Below are 22,994 nucleotides of genomic sequence, written 5' to 3' on the forward strand. Positions count from 1 at the left end.
TTCATGCGGCTTGATTTCTGTTCCTCTTTAGTCCCTTTCGGGTTGAGGAGTGACTTGAGGGCATGGGTGGGCCGGCTGGGAGGCCGTCTGAACAGCCTCTCTCTGTCAGTTGAGAGACCTGGTAGGGTTCCATGTCAGGCCCCAGAACAGATAGGGTTTGGGTTTCACAGTACGCCATAAACACACACAAAAGAGCTCTTGACTGTGGAGAGTGAGGCAGCTCAAGAAGGGGAGAGTATCGTTTTCAACCAAGAGCTCCTCTGTGACATGCTTTTGCTGAGATTTATGAGCGCTGGAAGGAAAGGCGATCAACTATTTATGGCTGTGTGAGCAGCAAAGTTCTGGGTGCAAAACCGAATGAGGACATCACTGAGAAGATCTCCAGACTTGAGAAACCCGGGGGAGTGTGCCTGTCTCTACAGGGACTATGATGCTAAGTAGAAATTATTTTTATGGAGTCACAGAATCACATTGTCGACAAGGACATCAGGGGGTTATCAGGTTTAAATCTGCACTTTTGGTCAAACAGAGCTAAACAGCTACACCATTCTAGCCTTCGTTTTTCCCTTTTGAATATATATTTATAAAAGATACTAAATCTTATGTTATCTAAATGAGTAATTTCTTAAGGTCTGGGTTTTTTTTAATTACTTTTAATGCCATCCAACAATGAGATAACCACTACATACCTATTAGAAATAGAATAGCTAAAATAAAAACTGCATGATGGCATTTAGCATCCAATCGAGGGTGAGAAATATAAGTGTATTTGCTTGCTGCTTTCAAATCAGCTGTTCATCTCTGTTGGACCAGCTAAAAATATGCAGTATTCGGGGCGCCTGGGTGGCTCAGCCAATTAAGTGTCCGACTCTTGGTTTTGGCTCAGGTCATGACCTCACAGTTTGTGNAAATGTTCAGAAAGGGCAAGATCACCTTTATGGTGATATTTAACATTACTGAATTTTTTTGTCATTCAAACTGAAATTGCCAGTTCTGCCTTTAAAATAAAAGTTAGGTTACTGTTAAGAAAACCTCCTTTTTAAAGCTGGGCCTTCAGGGGTGCCTGGGTGGCTCAGTCGGTTAAGTGTCTGACTTCAGCTTAGGTCATGATCTCACGGTTCTTGGGTTCTAGCCCCGCATCGGGCTCTGTGCTGACAGCTCGGAGCCTGGAGCCTGTTTCAGATTCTGTGTCTCCCTCTCTCTCTGACCCCTCCCCTACTCATGCTGTCTCTGTCTCTCTCTCAAAAATAAATAAAACATTAAAAAATTTTTTAAAAAGAAAATAGAGCTGGGCCTTCAAACTGATTTTTCAGCTTCTCAGGTAGTCTAGAAGGCAGATTTATATAATACCCCTTCAGTAATTGCAAATGCAAAAAATAATTTAAGGTTCCATTTACATAAGCTTGCCTGCCCTCCAGAAGGTGTCCTGATTTATTCTCTCAGCAGCAGAGATAAGGAGGGCTTTAATACATTTGGTTTGTGCATGGGCTTTGGAACCAGTCACCTGTGTTCAGATCCTAGTGCCGCTGCTTTAAAATGCGGTGTTGGCAAATTACTTACCGTATCTAAGCACTGGTTTTCATGTCTGGAGCTTAGGAACCTGATAATACTTGCTTTAATGAGGAGACATTTAGTAAGAACTCAAATACTAGCTATTACTAGTAAAGAGTAATTTGCACTGAATCACACAGCGGAACATGACTTACCACCCAAGAGTGTTTCTAGAAGCCCCGGGCTCTCACCTCCTGGTCTCCTCCTCCACTCTATTACTCTAATCAGGAGGATCCTAGTAAGGTTTATGAACTGTATGAGCATTATAGGTTCCTTTCAATACATAGTTAGGGGAAAAAAACTAGATTTATATTTTTGGCATTGGGTTCATTTAATTTCTTGCTTTTTTAAAAAATTCATGTAATTATTTTATTTTATGTTTTATTTATTTCTAGGGGAGAGAGAGAGAGAAAGAGAGAGAGACAGCGTGAGCAGGGGAGGGTCAGAGAGGGAGTCAAAGATTCTGAAACAGGCTCCAGGCTCTGGGCTGGCAATCAGCACAGAGCCCAATGCGGGGCTCGAACCCATGAACCGCGAGATCATGACCTAAGTGCAAGTCGGACGCTTAACCGACTAAGCCACCCAGGCGCCCCTGTAATTATTTTAAAATGCTGCCACTACCACCTTGCAGTGTCTTCTGTAGCATATTTTGTTAAGTCTCAGAAAGACTGAAATAGAAAGGGGAGTACCTTACTTTTGGATTCTAAAGTGATTATTTTTTTCCTGAAAACTTTTGGGTTTGACATTTTTTCCCAGTATTACACAAATTTTCAAACACACTGCCTTATTAAAAGAAATTTATTATTAAAAATTTTATTATAAACACCCACATGCCCATCACCTAGATTCTACCATTAGTACTTTATTGGACTTGCTTTATCATGTAATCTATACCTGTCACGGAAATCTTAAGAAATAACCAGTACTCAACAACAAAAGTCATTTATATTGCCGTCACCTAATGATAACCTTTGTTAACATTTTAGTAATTTCATACATGCTTACAAATCGGTAAGTGTGTGTGTTTAGCCATTTCATTAGTTTATTATACTGTGGACACACACTCTTCTGTGGTAACAGGCATATATAGGAGCAGTTCTTTTGAAAGACCTGTTGTGAGTATATGTATAAATATCCCATCATTTGGGGTGCCTGGGTGGCTCAGCCAGTTGAGCGTCAAACTCTTGATTTCAGCTCAGGTGATGATCTCAGGACCATGGGATCAAGCCCCAGGTAGAGCTCCGTACTGGGCGTGGAGCCTGCTTAAGATTCTCTCCCTCCCTCTCAAAAAAAATTTTGTTTTAATGATATAGTTAGAATATCTTTTGGTTGAACATTTAGTTTGATCCTAATCTTTCATTATTCTAGACAGCATTGAGAAGAATAGCAAATACCTCTGGGTTTTTTATTTTATTTTTTTGTATTCAGTTATTTTTTTAGTATCAATTTCTTGAGGCAAAATTGTTGGTAATATGCTTAAGTTTTGTGTTGAATTGTCCAGTTGCTCTCTAGGAAGAGTACCTGTTTACAGCCCATCTCCATGAACATGCCAGTTTCTCCTACATATTTGCAAGGTATTTTTCTTTATTGTCTTAGCCACTTTGAGAGATAAAAATTGTTTCTTATTCTGCTGATTTCCAAATTTAATTTGAGAAACAATAAACACCTTTAACTCTAGAGTCCAAGGGAAAATCAAAAGTGCAATCTCAGATGATTGAGTAATTATGACAAAAATGGTGGAAAGTGGCCTATAAAATTCTCTAGAGGGATTTATTAAAATCTTTTTGGGGCGCCTGGGTGGTTCAGTGGGTTAAATGTCCAACTTCGGCTCGCGTCATAGTATCCCAGTTTGTGGGTTCTAGCCCCGCGTTGGACTCTGTGCTGACAGCTCAGAGCCTGTGGGGCCTGCTTCGGATTCTGTTGTCTCTCTCTCTCTCAAAAATAAGTAAACATTAAAAAAAATTTTTTTAAAGAAAATCTTTTTGCCAAGCATATGTCAGGTTTTATAAACATTTCATTTTAAAACAGAGGTTCTATAATTTTTGTTCATACATACAGACAGACTTTTTATTGTTCATAGGTTTAAGCTATCAAATTTCGAGATGTTATCTTTCTTTGTAATTGTGATTTTTGTTTCTCCTTATATTTTGCTTTCTGTTTTTCTTTGTTTATGTAATTCAGCATAAAGAATGATGATTGTTTTATTTCCATAATGGATCATATCATATCAGCATAAAATTACCTTTTCTGTCCCATATTTATTTTTGCTCTGAAATTTAGTCTCTTCTGGTTTTTAATGGGTGATGAGGGGTGGCTATTTCACTAGTATTACTTAGCCCTTTATTTTCCTGCCTTTTTATGTCATTTTGTTTTAGTTATGTCTTTTGTGACAGTACTTTGTTTTTCATGGAGTTTCAAATTCTTTGACCTTGGAATAATGAAATCTAGCTTTTAGTAACATTAATTATGATAACTTTTTAAAAAGATTTTATTTTTAAGTAATCTCTACACCCAACATGGGGCTCAAACTCATAACCCTGATATCAAGAGTCACATGCCCTCCTGACTGAGCCAGCCAGGCGCCCCTGATTATAACTTAAACGCAAATGTATTCCTGTCACCTTTGGTACCGTATTATTCCTTTTTGCTTTTCTTAGGACTAGTCTATATTTTGCCAAATTGATTAGTCCACTCCCTCATTTTTCTAGTGACATGGAAGCTGTATATGCTATTTCTTTACTGCGGTGGTTACTTTCTTTTTTTAATAGATTCTGTTTTCAGAGCAGTTTATGTTCCTAGCAAGATTGAGCAGAAAGTACAGAGTTCCTATATACCCCTGTCTCCACACATACGTAACACCCCCCACCGTCAACATCCTATACCTGAGTGGTATGTTTGTTACAGTTGATGGTCCTACACTGACACATCGTTATCCCCCCCAAATCCGTAGATTATATCAGGGTTTACTCTTGGTATTGTATATTCTGTGGGGTTCAGCTAATCTGTAATGACGTGTGTCTGGTAGTACAGTATCACACAGAGTGGTTTCACTGTGCTAAAAGTCCTGCGCCCTGCCTCTTCATCCTTCCTCCTCCTCTGACCTCTGGCAACCACTGAGCTTTTTATTGTCTCCATGGTTTTGCTTTTCCAGAATGTTGTATGGTTGGAACCATACAGGATGTGGCTTTATCAGATTGGCCTTTTGACTGAGTGATCTGCTTTTGTGTCTCCCCCATGTCTTTCCAAGGCCCGCTAGCTCATTGCTTTTTAGCCCTGAATAATCCACAGTCTGGATATACTGCAGCTTCTCCATTCACCTTTTGAAGGGCACCTTGCTTGCTGCCAGTTGGGTAATTATGGATACAGCTGCCTTAAACGTCGGTGTGCAGGTTTTCTGTGGAGACATTAGTTTTATGATCCTTAGGGTAAGTAAATACCAAGGAGCTTGATTGATAAATTGTATGGTAGAGTATGTTTAGCTTTGTAAGAAACCTCCAAAATATCTACCAAAGTGACTACATCATTTTCCATCCCCATCAACGAAGAATGAGAGTTCCACGTTCACCTCGGCATTTGATGTTGATGTTGTCAGTGTTCTGGATTTGGGCCATTCTAATGGGTGTATAGTAAGTAACTTGTCATCTGTCGTCGTTGTTTTTAAGTAGGTTCCACGCCCAGCATGGAGCCCAACAGAGAGCTTGAACTCAGGACCATGAGATCAAGACCTGAGCTGAGATCAAGAGTCTGAGGCTTAACCAGTTTTGAGCCACCCAGGCCCCACTCATTTTTTTTTTTAATGTTTTATTTATTTTTGAGAGAGAGACAGAGACAGCATAAGCAGGGGAGGGTCAGAGAAAGAGGGAGACACAGAATCTGAAGCAGGCTCCAGGCTCTGAGCTAGCTGTCAGCACAGAGCCCGACATGGGGCTCGAACCCACGAACCATGAGTTCATGACCTGAGCCGAAGTCGGATGCTTAAGCAACTGAGCCGTCCAGGCACACCCCGCTCATTGTTGTTTTAATTTGAAATTCCCTAATACTATACGAGGTTGAGCATCTTTGCTGATTGGCCATCTGAATATCTTCTTTGGTGAGGTGCTTGTTGAGGTCTTTTACCCATTTTTAAAATATTTATTTATTAAAATATTTTTTAATGTTTATTTATTTTTGAAAGAGAGAGTGTGCGAGTGGGTTAAGGGCAGAGAAAGGGAGACAGAGGATCCTAAGTGTGCTCTGCATTGACATCAGCAAGCCTGATGCAGGACTCGAACTCAGGAACCATGAGATCACGACCTGAGCCAAAATTGGATGCTTAACCAACTGAGCCACCCAGCTGCCCATAAAATTTTTTTTATAACATTTATTCATTTTTGAGAGATAGAGCAAGAGTGGGGGAGGGGCATAGAGAGAGAGAGGGAGACAACAGAAACCGAAGCAGGCTCCAGGCTCTGAGCTGTCAGCACAGAGCCTGACTGTGGAACTATGGGCTCAAACTCAGGAACCATGAGATTATGACCTGAGCCAAAGTCGGATACTTAACTGACTAAGCCACCCAGGTGCCCCATTTACTTATTTAAGGTTTATTTATTTTTCAGAGAGAGAATGTGAGTAGGTGAGGGGTAGGGAGAGAGAGCGTCCCTAGTATGCAGGGTTTGAACTCATGAACCATGATGACCTGAGCTGAAATCAAGAGTTGGATGCTTAGTGAACTGAGACACCCAGGCTCCCCTTACCCATTTTTAAATCAGGGTGTTCATTTTCTTATTGTTGAATTTTGAGAGTTCTTTGTTATTTGGATAACAGCATTTTATCAAATATGTGTTTATAAATGTTTTGGCTTGGCTTCTCATTCTCTTAACACTGTCATTCACAGAGTAGTTGTTTTTAATTTTAATGAAGTTCTGCTTATCAGTTCTTTACTTTATGGATTATGCCTTTGGTATTCTATTCAAAAAATCGTAGGGGCGCCTGGGTGGCTCAGTTGGTTAAACATCCTAACTAGGCTCATGATCTCACAGTTGGTGGGTTCAAGCGCTGCATCAGGCTCTGTACTGACAGCTCAGAGTCTGGAGCCTGCTTTGGATTTTCTCTCTCTCTCTCTCAAAAATAAACATTAAAAAAAGTCATCATCATACCCAAGGCATCTAGTTTTTCTGCTCTGTCTTATAGTTTTGCATTTTATGTTTAGGTCTGATGCATTTTGACTTAATATTTGTGAAGGATGAAAGGTCTGTGTCTAGAGTTGTTTTACACGTAGATGCTCACTTGTGACAACAGCACCACTTTGTTGAAACCACTATTCTTTCGTTCTTTCCATTTTTTTGCCTTTGCTTCTTGTCAAAGATTAGTCGGTCATATTTCTGTGCTCTCCATTCTGTTCCCTTAATATATTTGTCTCTTCTTTCGTCAAAACCACACCACCTTGTTCACTGTAGCTCTATCATAAGTTTTAAAGTTAGGTAGTGACAGCCCTTCATTACTTGCCTTCGATCTAGAGGTTGGCTATTCTGAATCTTTTGCCTCTCTGTATGAACTTCAGAATCAGCTTGTTGCTATCCACAGAAACTTGCTGGGATTTTGATTAGGATTGTATTGAATCAAGTTGGGAAGAACTGACATCTTGACAGTATTGAGTCTTTCTATTCATAAACATGGAATATCTCTCCATTTATTTAGTTCTTTGAGTTCTTTTGTAGAGTTTTATAGTTTTCTTCCTATGGATCTTGTACATGTTTTGTTAGGTTTATGTAGAAGTATTTCATTTTGGGCAGTGCTAAGATAAATGGCACTGTGTATTAAATTTCAAATTCTACATTTTCATTACTGGTATATAGGGAAACAATTGACTTTTGTATATTAACCTAACCCTGCAACCTAGCTGTACTCACTTATCAATTCCACATGTATTTTTTTCCAGTTCTTTCAGAATTTCTACAGTCATGGCCTCTGCAAACTAAGAGTTTTATTTCTTCCTTCAGTCTGTATGCCTTTTATTTTGTTTTTTTGTCTTACTGCATTAGCTAGAACTTCCAGTAATGATGTTTAAAAGGAGTGATGAGAGGGGACTTGCCTTGTACTTGACCTTAGTGGGTTGAGTTTCTCATCGTTAAGTATGATGTTAGCTGTAGGTTTTTGTAGATATTCTTTATCAAATTGAGGAAGTTCCTCTGTATTCCTAATTTACTGAGCATTTTTGTGGTGAATAATGGGTGTTTGATCTGGTCAAATGCTTTTCATGCATCTATTGATTGGATCCTATGGGCTTTCTTTTTTCCCCTCTTTTTAGCCTGTTGATGTTGTAGATTACATTAGTTGATCTTTAAATGATGAGCCAGTTTTACATACCTGGGAAAATCCCTCTTTATCATAATTCTTCCTTTACATAGTACTGGATTCCATTTGCTAATATTCTGTTGAGGGTTTTTGTATCTCTATTCATGAGACAGATTAGTTTCTTTGTAATGTCTGTCTGGTTTCAGTATTAGGTTAATGCTGGCCTTATAGAATAAGTTAGGAAATGTTGCTTCTGCTTCTATATTAGAGAAGAAATGTAGAGATGCCCGAGTGGCTCAGTAGGTTGAGTGACTGACTTCTGCTCAGGTCATGATCTTGTGGTTCGTGGGTTCGGGCCCCACATCAGGCTCTGTGCTGACAGCTTGCTCAGAGCCTGGAGCCTGCTTCGGATTCTGTGTCTCCCTCTCTCTCTGCCCCTACCCCATTCGTGCTTTCTCTCTCTCTCTCTCTCTCTCTCTCTCTCTCTCTCAATAATAAATAAATGTAAAAAAAGGAAAAAATGTAGAAAATTGGTATGATTTCTGTCTTCAGAAATCATATGTTTGGTAGAATTCACCAGTTAACCCATTTGGGCCTGCTGCTTTCTGTTTTGGAAGATTATCAATTATTGATTCAATTTCTTTAATAGATGTAGTCCTATTTAGATTGTCTATTTTTATTTTTTAAATTATTATTTTATAGTGATCTCTGTGCCCATTGTGGGGCTCAAAATAACAACCCTGAGATCAAGAGTTGTATGCTCTACTACTGAGCCAGCCAAGTACCCCTAAATTGTACATTCTTGTGGGAGTTTTGGCAGCTTGTTTTTTTTAAAGGAATTGGTCCATTTCATCTAGTTTATTGAATTAGTGGACATAGTATTCACTGATTCATAATATTCCCTTATTATCCTTTTGATATTTGAAGGATCTGTAGTGATGACCTCTCTTTCATGTCTGATGTTAGTAATTTGTGTTTTTTTCCTCTTAATTAGCCTTGGAGACTTACTGATTTTATTGATCTTTTAAAAGAACCAGCTTTTAGTTTTATTGATTTTTCTCTCTTGATTTTCCATTTTGAAATTGATTGATTTCTGTTCCAACTTTATTTCTTTACTTCTACTTTTTTGGATTGAATTTGCTCTTTCTAGTTTCCTAAGGTGGAAGTTTAGGTTATTGATTTTGGATCTTTCTTCTCCTCTAATATTTGCATTCAGTGCTTTACATTTCTCTTTAAGTACTACTCTAACTGCATCCCACAAGTTTTGGTGTTGTGGTTTTTTGTTCATTTAGTTTATTTTTAAATTTCTCTTGAGATTTCTTCTTTGACCTATGTGTTATTTACAAGTGTTTTGTTTAATCTCCCAAGTATATTTTTTTACTTATCTAATTTATTTATTTATTTATATTTAGTGTTTATTTTTTGAGAGATAAAGAGACAGAATGCAAGTGGGGAAGGCGCAGAGAGAGGGAGATACAGAATGTGAAGCAGACTCCAGGCTGTGAGCTATCAGCACAGAGCCCGACACGGGGCTTGAACTCACGAACTGTGAGATCAGAACCTGAGCTGAAGTTGGACACTTAACTGACAGAGCCACCCAGGTCCTTTAGGAACAGTCTCTCTTTTATGTCTCTCTTTGCTTTTCTCCAGCTCATCTGCCTCAGCAGTCATTCACACTCTACCAGCCTGCCAGCCTCACTCCTCACACACTGATTGGTCTGGCAGGGCCCCTGTTCCCATACACTGTGGAATTAAAGCTCCACTGATAATTCATTCCCTGCTTCGTGCATGCAGAGTTTAGTAAGACTGTGTGTGTGTGTGTGTGTGTGTGTGTGTGTGGCAATTGCAGGGAGTGTCAAGGGGCTGCGGTAGAAGATTCCTTTACTTTCTTCATAGACTTCATCTGTCCTGGGTGATTTTCCATTTGCTCCATTCTTACCTGCCCAGTCGTCTGCTGAGATTGAAAGTTCCGTGTGCTTTAGCTGTTATGGAAGGAAATTAAGACTGTGACAGTCAAATATATGGGCATAGACCTGTCCATCTAAGAACCAACCAACCTACCTTCCTCCCTCCCTCCCTCCCTCCCTCCCTCCCTTCCTTCCTTCCTTTCCTATTTATTTTATTTATTTTGAGAGCACAAGTGAGGAAGGGCAGAGAGATTGAGGAAGGGAGAGAATCCTAAGCAGGCTCCGCGCTGTCAGTGCAGAGCCTGACACAGGGTTCAAACTCATGAACTGTGAGATCATGACCTGAGCTGAAATTGAGTCGGACACTCAACCGACCACCTGAGCCACTTAGGTACACCTAAGAAAGAATCTTTTTTTTAAGATATCCTTTTCCCCTGAGTTCCAAAATTGTATCAAAATAATATTTCTGTGTGGTCCATGGGCTTAAAAATAAAATAGAATTGGAAGACTTAGAAAGAAAAGAAACATTCCTTAAGTAATTCCCTAAGGAAAAGCACACAATAGGTAATACTGCTTGCCTTATATTTCATTGTCTCACTGAGGATTTTGCCCTTCGAGAGAATGTTTTATAATTTTTCTATTTAAAAATGTTTTTTAATGTTTATTCATTTTTGAGAGAGGGGGAAACAGAGCATGAGCAAGGGAGGGGCAGAGAGAGATGGAAACACAGAATGCGAAGCAGGAGTCTCCAGGCTGTCAACACAGAGGCCGATATGGGGTTCGACACTCATGAGTTGTGAGATCATGACCTGAGCCAGAGTCTGCACTTAACCGATTGAGCCATGCAGGCGCCCCTAGTGAATGTTTTATATCAGCAGTCACATTTTTAAGTTCTAAAATGACATTTTTATTCTCGGTTCCTTTTGCATACATTTTGTTCTTTTTTAGGATGCCACAGCCTCTCAGATTTCTTTAAAGAGAATAACTAATTTTCTCTAAGTTTTCTTCTGTTCCTTGAATTTTTTTTGACTAGAGCTCATTTTCATTTGCTCATTTTGATTTTTCCTTCCTTTTGATGGATGTCAGGTGATCCGGGGTTGTTCTGTCCCAGTTAGGACTGCACTGAATGGGAGATGTGTATAAGTGGGCGCATGTGAAGAGTCACCTGGAGGGAAGTGGGGCTGTCTTACCAGGAGCCAGCGAAAAGAATGCCGCAATAGGTGGACTTTATTTGGGGGATATTTATAGATCTATATGCTACAGCACTTCTTCCTGTTTCTCTGTTTTTCTGCTTGGATTAGAGTCGCCTAAGTGATAGATGCCTGGCTCCAGGCCCTTCTCTGTGTGTGGGGATGGCTGTTTGGTGTGTAGACATTCAACTTTCAGGACCCCTACTCACGTCTACCCTGTGTTCCTGCCATATGCTATCCTGGAACCTCTCCAGAGTCTAGAAGCTGAGCTACTTTTTTTGCTTTTCTTCATCTTTCAGCACTCATCACTTTGCATTTTGGAATTTTAAAAAAATGTTTATTTTTGAGAGAGAGAGAGAATGAGCAGGGGAGGGGCAGAGAGAGAGGGAGAGTGATAGAGAATCCCAAGCAGGCTCCATGCCATCAGTGCAGAGCCTGATGTGGGGCCCAGATTCATGAACAGTGAGAACATGACCTGACCCGAAATCAAGAGTCGAACACAACCCACTGAACCACCCAAGGCGCCCCTGGAATTCTCTTTAATGTGTTTTTGTTTTGTCGTGTTTTGTTTTGTTTGAAATAGAAACAGAGCATGAGCGGGGGCAGGTCAGAGAGTGGGAGGCACAGAACTCAAAGCAGGCCACCCAGATGCCCTGGAATTTTCTTTAAAATCTCCTGTCTTTTGATAGCCACCTTCTAGTATTACTTTGATTTTAATGAGGCCTCAGGAGGAAGTGATAATATGCTTAGTCTACTACTACATTGTTTTTTAGTTAAAAATGTTTTTCTTTTCAGAATTAGGTCTCTCAGTTGGTTAAGCGTCCGTCTTCGGCTCAGGTCATGATCTCATGGTTCGTGGGTTCGAGCCCCGTGTTGGGCTCTGTGCTGACAGCCAGCTCAGAGCCTGGATCCTGCTTTGGATTCTGTGTCTTCCTCTCTCTCTGTCCTTCCCCCGCTTGTGTTCTCTCTCTCTCTCTCAGAAATAAAACATTAAAAAACTTTTTAACTTATTAAGATAACCTAAAGGTTAGCTCTCTTTTACTGTAAATAACTCCCAAATTATTTTCACCATTATTTTTAAAAACTAGAATAAAGGAAATCTCTTGACTCACTTTATCTGTTTACATTATCACATATAATTGCATGCTACCTATTGATGAATAGTTAATTCATTGGCTTAGTGTAGAGATTAGAATCTGCCCTGTTGGAGAATATAGTACTGTGTTCAAGTTGGTTTGTGTTGGAACCGTGAATAGAAGCTGAATTGCTGGGAGAGGAGCCAGTAGCCTTCTGCTAAATGAATGGAGTCCAGATGACTCTTCCAAACCAGTTGTGCTTGCTTTCCTATCCAGCTCCACATTCCAGGAAAGGATTTTTACTCATTAGGAAGTATATTCACAGTGTACTTTCCATGGACTCCAATACAATTCATGCTGGCTTCAGCCAATACTAAATGCAGTTCTTGCCTCTGGAGACCCCATAATCTTTAAGCCACCAACAGGCACTGGCCCTGGGTGGGTCTGACTGACCTGGGTGAGGTGCCACTTAACCAGCTTCCTCTTAATTCAGTGAACTTATAAATGCCAACTGCCTAGCACTGAACTTGCCACACAAGAAATAAATTTAAGGACTCTGATTCTGATTCACCTTCAGGGGACCCCATGTGGCTCAGAAAAAACTATGTTTCCAGGTTAAATATCACAATAAGTGTAACTTCGTTATACTTTAGACTTACTGATTAATAGGTACAAAGCTGTATTAAAGAGAAAGCCTAAAAAAGAAAAGAAAACTTGTCATATGTTTTCAAATGCAGTAATACTAAATGACTAAGAAGGAAGGGATGGGAAAGGGTATATCAGGCAAATACTAACCAAAAGAAAACTTGGATAATAATTACAGTATTAAATAAAATAGAATGTAGGTGAAAAACATTTAGAGGGGCAAGAGGGACATTTTATTAAATGATAAAAGAGACAGTCTGCCAAGACACATAGCAGTCATGAACTTCGTGCACCTACCACACTTCATCTATAAAGATCAAAATTGACAGTTACGGGCAAAAGGTGATAAATCTATAGCCATGTTGAAAACTTTAAAACATCTCATCTAGAAACTGATAGAAAAAGCTACAGACAGTAGGAAAAATAGATTGAGTGATACCATTAGCAAGGTTTATCAAACCGTTCTATTCAGAGAGAAACTTGCTTTCAACAAAGAATATGTAATTTTTTCAAGCATACATGTAAGAATATAAAAACCCAGCATAGTAAGCCTTACACAAAGTATTAAAAATTCCAGAACAGCAATAATATAGACTACAGATCTTCCTCGGCCTGTAATGGGGTTATATCCTGATAAACCCCCTCATAAATAGAAAATGCATTTAATACTCTTAACCTCTCAGACATCGTGTAGCTTAGCCTAGCCTACCTTAAACGTGTAGAACACTTACGGTATAGCGTACTATTGGGCAAAATCATCTCTTACAAAGCCTATTTTATCTTATTTGAATGTTTTTATTTTATTTTTGAGAGAGAAAGAGAGCATGAGCCAGGGAAGGGCAGAGAGAGAGGGAGACATAGAATGTGAAGCAGCTCCCGGCTCTGAGCCGTCAGCACAGAGCCTAATGCGGGGCTCAAACTCTTGGATCATGAGATCATGACCTGAGCTGAAATCATATGCTTAACTAACTGAGCCATCCTGGCACCCCCTACAAAGCCTATTTAATAACACAATGTTGAATGTCTCATGTAATTTATTGAATACTGTATTGTAAATGAAAAACAGAATGGTTATTTGGGTACAGAGTAGTGTGATTGGTTGTTCACCCTCATGGAACGGAAGCTCACTGCTTCTGTTCAGCATGACAAAAGACTATCATACCACATACGGCTAGACCATGAAAAGATCAAAACTCAAGGTACGGTTTCCACAGAGTGCATATCGCTTTTGCACTATCATCATCAAAAAATCCTAAGTCCAACCATTATAAGTCAGGGGTCATCTGTATATATACTCTGACATGTGCGATAAGCTTAGAAATCAACAGTAAAGCCAGCTTGACAGAGAAACATGAATTTGGAAACAGAAAAAATGTTCTAAATAATTCTTGAGTTAAAGCACAAATCACAAGAAAACTTAGTAAGCAAGGGCACCTGGGTGGCTCAGTCGGTTGGGCGTCCAACTTCAGCTCAGGTCATGATACCATAGTCAGTGAGTTCGAGCCCCGCGTTGGGCCCTGTGCTGACAGCTCGGAGCCTGGAGCCTGCTTCACATTCTGTGTCTCCTTCTCTCTCTGCCCCTCCACTGCTTGTGCTCTGTCTCTCTTGCTCTCAAAAACAAATAAAACATTAAAAAAAAAAAAACCTTAGTAAGCAAATAGAGCTGAGCAATTGAAACCACTTCATATCATGACTTATTGGGTACAGCTCATTCAGTTCTTTGAGCCACAGAGGCTATTATTAGAAAGCAAAATAGACATTAAGTAAACTAAGCAGTGGATTCAAGAAGCTAAAGAAACAAACAGACAAAAACAGGACACACTGAATATAAAAGGATGGAAATAACGAAAAAAGGGCAGAAATTAATAGAGGAAAATGAAATGATCAACAGAACCCAAAGTGGGTCATTTTATTTTTCTAATAAAATAGACAGACCTTTTGCAGGACTTGTAAATGAAATGACAAAAGGCAACAAATAAAATAAGAAATAACCAGACTATACTAGAGTCTTTTAAGAGAATGCTGTGTAGAGCCATAAACACAAAAATTTGAAAACTTTGATAAAAATTTTCTAGAAAAAGTTACCCCAATGTACTTAAAAGTTAGAAAATCTATATAGGTTATTAATTCTTACCCAAATTGTTGGCCACCCCACCCACAAAAAAATAGACTAATTGAATTTTGCCAACAAAAGTATGTTTTTTTATCTTAAAGAACTATTTCAGAAAGGAATAACTGTACCTCATAAACCTAGTATAATCTTGATCAGTGATCAGCAAACTTTTCTGAAAAAGGCTAGATAATAAATAGTTTAAACTTTAGAAGCCATATTGTGTCTGTCACCAAATACTCAGTTCTGCTGTCATAACATGAACGTGCCCGTACACAGTACTTACATGAGTGATCATGGCTATATTCCAGAGCAAGTTTATTTATAAAAATCGATAGCGGAACACATTTGGCCCACGGGTTATGGTTTGCTGACCCCTGATCTTATTAATTAAAAGCAGAAAGGAGGCAGCTCTTTCTGTCCACGGGTCCAGTGCCTGGACTTTAATAAAACCACCTTTTTGCACCAGGAAAAAAAAAGTAGAAAGGAACAATAAATTCTCACTTATGAACTTGGATAAAAATCGCAAGCAAAATAAGAGCAAGTGGAATCTAAAGCTCTCCAAAATACCACACACTAAATTACCCCAAGAGTACAAGTCTCAGAATATACATTTACCTAATTTACTTCATTAAGAGATTAAAATTAAATTATCATCTCAGTAAATGAGGAAAAATTATTTGTTAAAATGTATCCAGGGACACCTAGCTGACTCAGTCAGCCAAGCAGGCAACTCTGATCTCAGGTTGTGAGTTCGAGCCCCACATTAAGGAGTAGATTGTACTTAAAATTTGTTTAAAAACCTTTAAAATAAAATTTAGGATCCATTCATCTTGAAAGTTATTAGCAAACTAAAAATAAAAGGAAGTTCCTTAACCTGATAGAATGTCTAATAAAACCTATCATAAGCATTGTATTTTGAAATGTTCTGAATGTCCCAACGCGGGGGGAACGGCAGTTGTTTGCTATAAGGCTACCATTTAATATTGAACGGAGATCCTAGCCACTGAAGTAAGACAAAAATAAATACAGATTATACATATTCAAAAGGAAGAAGCAGGGGTGCCTGAGTGGCTCGGTCGGTTAAGCGTCTGACTCTGGAGTTCAGCTCAGGTTATGATCTCACAGTGGGATCTAGCCCCACATTGGGCTCTGCATGGATGGCACAGAGCCTACTTGGGATCCAGTCTCTCCCTCTCTCTTCCCCGTTCCCTGCTTGCACGTGCACGCTCTCTCTCAAATAAATAAACTTAGGGGGGAAAAGAAGCAAAAAATTGTCATTATTTGCAGATGATATCATTGTTAAAAAAACCAAAGGAACACAACAGAAACTAGTAGATCTAGTAAGAGCATTTAGAAAGTTTGTAAGATAATATGCAGAAACAGTAATGTTTCTTTAAAAACAGTAATTGATTAGAAAGTATGTAACTTTTAGGGGCACTTGGTTGGCTCAGTTGGTTAAGCCTCCAATTTTGGCTGAGGTCACTATCTCATGGATTGTGGGTTCGAGCCCCGCGTTGGGCTCTGTGCTGACAGCCAGCTCAGAGCCTGGAGCCTGCTTCAGATTCTGTGTCTCCCTCTCTTTCTCTGTCCCTCCCCTGCTCTCTCTCTCTCTCTCTCTCTCTCTCTCTCATAAAGAAATAAACAGTATAATAATTTTTTAATTCAAAAAGAAAAATGTGTAACTTTTAATATAGCATTCATAGCAATAAAACTAAACCAAAATGAAAATGCCTTGCTGTAGACTAATAGAGTACAGGACCTTTGCAATAAAAATAATAAAACCCTGTTGAAGGAATGAAAAAAGACTTAAGTAAAGGGAGAGATACAGTCTATTCTTGGATGAGAAGACTATATATTGTAAAGATGTATTTCTCAAATTAATCTAAAAATTCAATATTGAAATATCCCAAAACGATTTTTCAGAGATCTGAAAAACTGATTTAAAAAAAATTTTTTTAATGTTTATTTATTTTTAGAGAGAGAGTGAGCACATGAGTAGGGGAGGGGCAGAGAGAGAGGGAGTCACATGAAGCCGAAGCAGGCTCCAGGCTCCGAGCTGTCAGCACAGAGCCCGACATGGGGCTCGAACCCACAAACTCTGAGATCATGACCTGAGCCGGAGTCGGATGCCCAACCAACTGAGCCACCCAGGTGCCTCTGAAAAACTGACTTTTGAAATTTATATGGAAGAATAAAAGTATGAAAATGGCTTTGAAGTTTTTGAAAAAGAATGGAAGAAGGGATACAGGTGTGCTGTTTCAAAGGGGCACATGCACCCCAGTGTTTATAGCAGCACTATAGATAATAGCCAGAAGTATGGAAAAAGCCCAAATGTCCATCGATGGATGAATGGATAAAGATGTGGTATATAGATAAATGGAGTATTACTCAGCAAGCACAAGGAGTGAAATCTTGCCATTTGCAACTACATGAATGGAACTAGAGGGTATCATGCTAAGCGAAATTATCATATGCTATGACAAATATCATATGACGTCTCTCATATGAGGACTTTAAGATACAAAACAGATGAACATAAGAGAAGAGAAGCAAAAATAATATAAAAACAGGGAGGGAGATGAAACTAAGAGACTCTTAAATATTTTTTTTTTAAATGTTTTTATTTATTTCTAGGAGAGAGAGAGAGAGACAGCGTGAGCAGGGGAGGGTCAGAGAGAGAGGGAGTCACAGACTGAAACAGGCTCCAGGCTCTGAGCTGGCAGTCAGCACAGAGCCCGACGTGGGGCTCGAACCCACGAACCGCGAGATCATGACCTAAGCGAAAGTCGGACGCTTAACCGACTAAGCCACCCAGGCGCCCCAAGGGACTCTTAAATATTAACAGAGAGTTGCTTGGAGGGGTTAGGGTGGGGGTGGGGGCTAAATCGGTAAGGGACATTAAGGAATCTACTCCTGAAATCATTGTTGCACTATATGCTAACTAATTTGGATGTAAAATTTTAAAAAATAAATCAAAAAAAAATAAACATCACTATATTTGTACCACTTAAAGAAAAATATTTTTTAAAAAAGAAGAACAGAGGAGAAAAGGAGACTACCTTTCCACGTATTGGGATAAAGCTGTATTAGTTAAGACCATGTGATATTAGTACATAGATTAACAACTAGATTAGTAAAACAATGATCTCTATAGGTCAATTCTGGAGTATCCAGATTACTGGCTATTGGAGAGTAAGTTCCCCTATTAATTTTGGTGGATATTAGAAAACTCTTCAGACTAGGGGCACCTGGGTAACTCGGTTGGTTGGGAGTCCAACTCTTGGTTTCAGGTCAGGTCAGAATCTCACTGTTTGTCAGTTCAAGCCCCACGTTGGGCCCTGGGCTGACAGGGCAGAGCCTGCTTGGGATGCTCTCTCTCTCCTTCTCTCTTTGCCCTTCCCTGCTCTCTGTTTCTCTCTCTCAAAATAACTAAACTTTAAAAAAAAAAAAAACTTCCAATGATTAGAAAAAATGTAAGAGACTAAAAGAATACTAAACAGACAAAAGGAAAAGATAAAATCAGCAGTACCTAATAAAACATGTTTAGCAAAGGACATCGGAAACAAAGACAGAAATAGAGAAAGACAAAAACAACATGATTTCATTCATATGTAGAGTTAATAAAAAGGGTAGAGAGAGAGAGAGACAGCAAGAAACAGACTCATGACTATAGAGAATAGGTAGTTTTCAGAGGGAAGGTGGGGGGATAGGTGATGGGCATTAAGGAGTACACTTAGTGTGATGAGCACTGAGTAACATATAGAATTGTTGAATCACTATATTGTACACTTGAAACAATATAACACTTGAAATATAACACTTGAAAATATAACACTGTATGTTAACTGTACTGAAATTGAAATTTAAAAACTTAATAGAATTTTTAAAAATGAAGCTAAAAGACAAGTGTCAGATTGGGAGCATATATTTACCACAGAGAACAAGTATTAAGAAGAAATCATTTCTGGGGTGCCTGGGTGGCTCAGTCAGTTGAGCATCCAACTCTTAATTTCAGCTTGGGTCATGATCCTAGGGTCGTGGGATTGAGCCTGCATTGGGCTCTGTGCTGTGTGTGGGATCTGCTTAGGATTCTCTCTTCCTCTGTCTCTCTCTCTGTCTGTCTCTCTCTCTCTGTCTCTCTGTCTGTCTCTCTCTGTCTTTCTCACTGCCCCTCTCCTCTACTCATGCTCTCTCTGTCTCAAATAAAAAACTTTAAAAGTATATAATTTCTAAAGATCATTGCAACAGTCAATAATCAGATAAGAAAAATGGATAAATAGCATGAATTCCCAGAAGAAATTTAAGTGTCCATTAAGCAGGAAAAAGTACACAGAAAAATTATGCAATATAATTTCATATTCATCATGTTGACATAAATTAAAAAGACTGACAACAAAAAACAAATATTAGGGGCGCTTGGGTGGCTTAGTCAGTTAAGCATCTGACTTCAGCTCAGGGTCATGATCTCAGTCTGTGGGTTCAAGCCCTGCATCGGGCTCTGTGCTCAGAGCCGGGAGCCTGCTTCAGATTTCTGTGTCTCCCTCTCTCTCTGTCCCTCCCGTGCTCACACTCTGTCTCTCTCAAAAATAGACATTAAAACAACAACAACAGATATTAAAGAGGAACAAGAGTGATGGGAACTTGTACATTGCCTATGTACTTGGAGAATATGCCAGCTATATAAGAAACGATGCCAGAACTCAGTGGCTTAAATTAGTTAAGTATTGATTATTACACACGGACCCACGGGTCTGCTTCTAGCATCTACTCCGATGTCTATGGCCAGCTCTGGGTCGAGTAGGCAGCTCTGCTGATTTTAGCCGGCTAAACCTCTCTCACAGGTGGAGGTTTGCTGGCTCTAGGCTGCTTTGTAACACCGTCAGTTGAGACGGTTTCATTCTTTAGGAGACCGGCTCTCATGCCAGTGGCAGAGTGCCAAGAGAAAAAGTAGAAACTATAAGACCTCTCGAGGCCCAGGCTTGGTACTGGTCCTCCATCCTTCTCCATTCTGTTGGCCAAAGCAAGTCATAAGGCCAGCGTCGTATAGGAGTAGGTTATTAGATCCTGTCTTCTGATGGGAAGAGCTGTAAAATTCTGTTTCAAAGGCTGTGGATACAGGAAGAGGTGGAGAATTGAAGTCATTTCTGCCATTGATACACTGCATGGAGGAACTTGATAATATGTGGGAAAATTGGGGGTACCTGTCCTGTGATTCAGAAATTTGGTCTTAATCAGTCTTCGTTTGGAATTCCCACACATGGTAGGTAGCAAGGATATCTACAGGAAAGGTTTTGGGTTTGGTTTCGGTTTTTTAAAGTGTTTTTTTATAATAGCAGGACTAAGTATCTACCAACAAGTACAAGTACAGGAGTAATTGTGGTAAGTTCCTAAAGTAGAATACTGTTCAACAATTAAAGTGAATTAACTAGAACTATATGTTTCAATATATCTAAGACTCAGAATCATGGTATTGAGGGGGAAAGATTGCAGAAAATCTTTTTTTTTTTTTGAGAGTGAGAGAGGGGGTGCACATACAGAGAGAGAGAGAAATCACAAGCAGGCTTCGCGTCCAGTGTCAGTAGAGAAGCATACAGAAAAAACTATTTACCATGAATAGTGGATATATACCTAAGCAGTGCATATATAAAGACATGCAAGGGAATGATAAACACTAAATTCAGGTAAATAGCTACCTCTGAGGGCTGGGGAGTAAACAAGGGCCTCAGTTATACCAATAGTTTTATTTATCTCTTTAAAAATATATACAAAATGATACATTACCATTATTATTTACTTTTTTGATGTTTGAAATAATTTCATTTAAAGAACGGGTGCCTGGGTGGCTTGGTTGGTTAAGCAACCAACTCTTGATTTCAGCTCAGATCATAACTTCACGGCTGTGAGATCAAGCCCTGCGTTGGGCTCTTCACAGGGCATGGAGCCTGCTTCAGATTCTCTCTCTCCTTGTGTCTCCCTCTCTCTCTGCCCCTTCTCTCTCTCTCTCAAAAACAAAATATTCCAGATGGGAGATCACTGGACTTACAACAGTGGCTTCCCATCTACTTTCATCTGTCTTCACTGTGATTTTTTTCCCTTCTGTAATTTACACTTGGCAGGTACCAGAAAGGTATGTGCATTAAGGTCATATATTTTTGTTCTTGGTTTTCCTCATACAGACACTTGCATTAGAGTTGCTCCCCTGAGCTCCTTTTGGGTCTGGATTTATTGCTTTAATAGAGCACGCTTTTACACTACAGTTCCCTTGAATGTTCAGGATCTTTGTCTTAGGATGCTCAGTCTTCCTCTGAGAGCTACCTTTTACATCCAAGGAAGTAGCAGGAAGCGTGCTGAGACAGGACCACAATACCTGACTCAGAACGGGGCTTCAGCCGTCCTGCTCATTTTTCCCACATGAGAAGTTCACAGGTTGGACATTCCCTCCTTGCTTCAGGAGCTCAGCCGCCTCAGGACTTTGGTTCACCTCCTCATTCATTCTCTTGCCCTTCCCCTTACGATCACAAGATGACTGACTATAGCAGCTCCAAGTTTCAGGTCCCCACTTCACAAGCAAGGTGTAGGGTTTCTTTTTGTGCAGCTCTTTTTATCATGGTGGGAAATCTTTCCCATAAGCCCCCAAGAGACATCCTCTCAGAAGCCGTAGACCCAGAACTGGGTCACGGCACACCTGAACCCGTCGCTGCAGAGGGGAGCAGAACCAGAGCGCTCATCTGAACGGAATCTGGCCCTTCCTGGCAGCACAGCGAGAGGAAGGTCTGTGGGCTAGACCTCCATCAGTGTCTGCCAGAACGTCCGCCTCGGAGTGAAAAATGGCTTTCAGAAGGTGACCATCTCCTTTGTACCCACCCAAACTGAACAGCAGAGCCAGGCCGTTTGAGGGCCATTCTCAAAGGCCCACGTGTGTTAGTGCCTCGGCTTGAGTGCCGTGTACACACTCAGAGAGCTCACTGTGAGGAAAGGTGGGATCCCTGGAGTCTCTCTGGCTGGGCCTTCCAATCCCAGTAAAGCACCCCACAGGGAAAAAAAAGACATTTGTGGGGGGGGGTTCTTTTTCTTTCTTTTTTTATCATGAGTTTTGGGGGTGTTTTTTTCCTTTTTAAAAAGTAGGCAGTTGGGGCGCCTGGGTGGATCAGCCAGCTAAGTGTCCAACTTCGGCTCAGGTCACAGTCTCACAGTTCAAGGATTCAAGACCCACATCGGGCTGTCAGCACAGAGCCCACTTTGGATTCTCTGTCTCCTTTCTCTCTCTCTCTCTCTCTCTCTCTCTCTCTCTCATAAATTAACATTTTTAAGAGCGTTTTAATTTTTTTAATTAATTTACTTATTTTGAGAGAGAAAGAGAGGGAGAAAGGCAGAGAGAGGGAAAGAGAGAATCCCAAGCAGACTCTGCGCCATCAGTGCAGACAGAGCCCAGGGTGGAGCTCGAACTCGGAACCATGAGATCACAACCTGGGCCGAAACCAGTAGTCGGACACTCAACCAACAGAGCTGCCCAAGCACTCCAGTAAACATTTTTTTTTAATTGAAAAAAAAAAAAAGACCGTTGCTCAAATTCTTTTTGCTATCTAGTCCTAAAGTGCTAGAATTGATGTTTTATACTTTGAAGTTGAAGGAAGCACTTGCCTGCATATGGTTGGTTGAGTAGTGAAGGGCAATGGGTACTTTATTTGGAATTCTTACTACTAGCTAAAATAGGCTCTTAAAGACCCTGCCTCCAGATTAGGGGCTTTTGACCTATAGATTGAAATTGTAACTGCTTTTATATGCTTTTTGAGAAGAACAGGTCCATGCCAGCACCCTGGCTAGACCAGACCTACATATGCCCTGAAGCAGATCTGTCCCCAAATGTCTGAGCCAACTATCTGTCTCATGTGACCCTGACACCTACCCCAATCCTCGGGCAGGAATCATGTGAGAAATAAAAATAACTCTCTCCTGTTGCTTGTGGCATCAGTTGAGAGGGTGCTGGCTCAGAGTCAGTTGGACTGTGGAGGATCGTGAAAACGTAAAATAGTTACAGTGAACTCTGTCTTGGAGGACCTTTGCCTCTGGGGAATCTTTCTCTTGCTCAGCACTGTGACTTTGAAGAACTGAAATCCTCTTGCTTACTAGAGAGGTGCCTTCTCTTAAGGAAACTGTTAAGTCCCAATTTAGAAGCTGGTAAACATAAGAATATTTCTTTGCTTTTCCCGTAGAATCATTGGCAGGATCACTTTAGATA

General features: G+C 40.1%; 1 protein-coding gene across 1 annotated transcript in view; it reads left to right on the plus strand.

Moving 5' to 3' along the window:
* Nucleotides 1-22,994, plus strand: part of NUDT3 (nudix hydrolase 3) — a 105,422-nt gene that overhangs the window by 70,501 nt on the left and 11,927 nt on the right. The gene's annotated exons all lie outside the window — the stretch shown is intronic.

The sequence above is a fragment of the Crocuta crocuta genome, unplaced genomic scaffold (genome assembly GCF_008692635.1).
Source record: "Crocuta crocuta isolate KB4526 unplaced genomic scaffold, BGI_CrCroc_1.0 scaffold132, whole genome shotgun sequence".
Classification (NCBI taxonomy): domain Eukaryota; kingdom Metazoa; phylum Chordata; class Mammalia; order Carnivora; family Hyaenidae; genus Crocuta; species Crocuta crocuta.